This window comes from Bison bison, unplaced genomic scaffold (genome assembly GCF_000754665.1).
Source record: "Bison bison bison isolate TAMUID 2011002044 unplaced genomic scaffold, Bison_UMD1.0 scf7180017864341, whole genome shotgun sequence".
Taxonomy (NCBI): Eukaryota; Metazoa; Chordata; class Mammalia; order Artiodactyla; family Bovidae; genus Bison; species Bison bison.
This window is the reverse complement of record NW_011494913.1, coordinates 2,596,966-2,599,716: the sequence shown is the minus strand read 5'-3', so window position 1 is coordinate 2,599,716 and position 2,751 is coordinate 2,596,966.

Sequence of the window (2,751 nt, the reverse complement as noted above, 5' to 3'; positions counted from 1 at the left end):
CCTGGAGAATCCCATGGATGGAGGAGCCTGGTGGGCTGCAGTCCATGGGGTCGCTGAGTCGGACACGACTAAGCGACTTCACTTTCACTTTTCACTTTCATGCATTGGAGAAGGCAATGGCAACCCACTCCAGTGTTCTTGCCTGGAGAATCCCAGGGACAGCAGAGCCTGGTGGGCTGCCGTCCATGGAGTCGCACAGAGTCGGACACGACTGAAGCGAATTAGCAGCAACAGCAGCAGGAGGGGTGGTAGAGTTTAAGCTCTTACCACACTTAGGAAGCCCTCTGTGACATGGCCCTAGCCTCCTGCTTCACTGGGCATGGCAGCTGTACCCCGGTCTTTGTGCTGCTCGCCACAGCCTCCCCACAACCTCCCCATCCTCCCTGGTTCTGCAAACACACAGGCTTTGGCACATGTTTCTCTGTTCTGCAAGTGCCAAATCAAAAGTGTCCTCTTTGGCTACGTCTCTTCTGATACCCTTTGGGAAGAGCGAGGGTGCCCTTCTAGGTGCCCCAGAGTTTCCATCAGAAGCCCTTTCTCACTGCCCTATGATTGTTTAGTCTCTTTCTTCCTGCACCAGCCAGACTGTACCTTAAAAATTCTGTATCTTTTCCCTAAGCAACTTGCATAGTGCCCAGTACATAAAGGTCACTCAATACATGTTTGTTCAGTGAGTGAATAAATGAAAGTGAAAGTGTTAGTCATTCAGTCAAGTCCAACACTTTGCGACCCCATGGACTGTAGCCCATTAGGCTCCTCTGTCTGTGGGATTCTCTAGGCAAGGATACTGGAGTGGGTAGCCATTCCTTTTCTAGGGGATCCTCCCAACCCAGGGATCAAACCAAGTCTCCCACATTGCAGGCAGATTCTTTACCATCTGAGCCACCAGGTAAGCCCCTAGTAAATGAATACATAAGTATAATAAAGTAGAATGTTATTACTGATAGAAAATTCATTCTGGCATCTCTGCAGACCATTATCTAAGACTTGCCCCAGGGTAAGATAAAGCCTAAGAGAATATTTTGGAGGATAAATTCCAGTCTGACCCTTGGAAACAGGGTGAGGTAGGGCTGCAGTGATTTTTTTCTTTTCCTTGGTTTTGCATTTCATTTCAGTAACTACACTGTATCTCACCAATTGTGGAGCTGTATATCTTATAGATGGAGCACATTGAATAGAATGAGTGTGCTGGGCAGATTATGTGGAGAATTGAAAATGAACATCAATTTACTTAAAGCTGAAAATAAAAGTTTCCTGGGAAGAAAAATCAGTAATGTGAATTTTCCCTTGAACCCAGAGGTAGATGAATGGGTGAGACTAAATAGTGATACTATAAAAACATGTCACAGAATCTGGGAGAGGGGAAGACATTCGTGGGGCAGAGAGGGAAATCCTGAACAAGGAAATACACTCAGAAGCCTCTTTCTTCTTCTCCTTTTGCTTTACTTCTCTAACTTTCAGCACGAGGTCATCCTAAGGTGTACCTGGTTCATGAAAGTCCTGTTTTACGAGTATTAGGTCTCTTCAGCCTTTTATCTTAATGACTATATATCTTAGTCCCCAAATTCTATAATTTATTTTTTATTGAAGTACAGTTGACTTAAATGTTGTATTAGTTTCAAGTGTCCAGCAAAGTGATTCAGTTTCACATATGCATATGGATCTATTTTTCCGATTCTTTACAGGTGATTGTAAAGTACTGAGTAGAGTTCTCTGTGCTATATGGTAGATCCTTGTTGGTTATCTATTTTATATATAATGATGTGTATATATTGCTACCAAATTCCCAATTTGTTCCCCTCCCCTTTCCTCTTTGATAACCATAAATTTGTTTTCTATGTCTATGGGTCTATTTATGTTTTGTATATAAGGTCATTTGTGTATTTTCTTTTAGATCCCCCATATAAGCATTATCCTATGCTATTTGTTTTTCTCTGTCTGACTTACTTCACTTATTATGACAGTCTCTAGGTCCATCCACATTGTTACAAATGGCATTATTTAATTCTCTTTTATGACTGAGTCCACTGGGGCTTCCCTAGTGGCTCAGTAGTAAAGCATCTGCCTGAAATACAGGAGACAGCAGCAAGAGATGCAGATTTGACCCCTGGGTCAGGAAGATCTCCTGGAAAAGAAAATGGCAACCCACTCCAGTTTTCTTGCCTGGAGAATCCCATGGACAGAGAAGCCTGGCAGGCTTCAATCCATGGAGTCACAAGAGTTGGACACAACGTGACAACAGAACAACAATAGTCCACTGTGTGTGTGTGTGTGTGTGTGTGTGTACCACATCTTTACTTGTTCATCTGCTGATGGACATTTAGAGGCTGCCATGTCTTGGCTATTGTAAGGAGTGGTGCAGTGAACACTGAGGTGCGTGTCTTTTTGAATTATGTTTTTTTCCAGATACATGTACAGAAATGGGACTGCTGGATTATACGGTAGCTCTAATTTTTGTTTCTTAAGGAACCTCCATACTTTTCTCCTTAGTAGCTGTACCAATTTACATTCCCACCAACAGTGTAAGAGGGTTCCCTTTTTTCCAGCCCCTCTCCAGCATTTATTATTTATAGACTTTCTGATGACGGCTGTTCTGATTGGTATGAAGTGATATGTAGTTTGATTTGCATTTCCCTCTGATTATTGATAGTGAGCATCTTTTCATGAGTGTTTTGGCCATCTGAATGTCTTCGGTAAAAATCTGCAATTTCAGAAGTTAGGAAGTCTGGGAAGGTGTGAGTTGAGGAAATA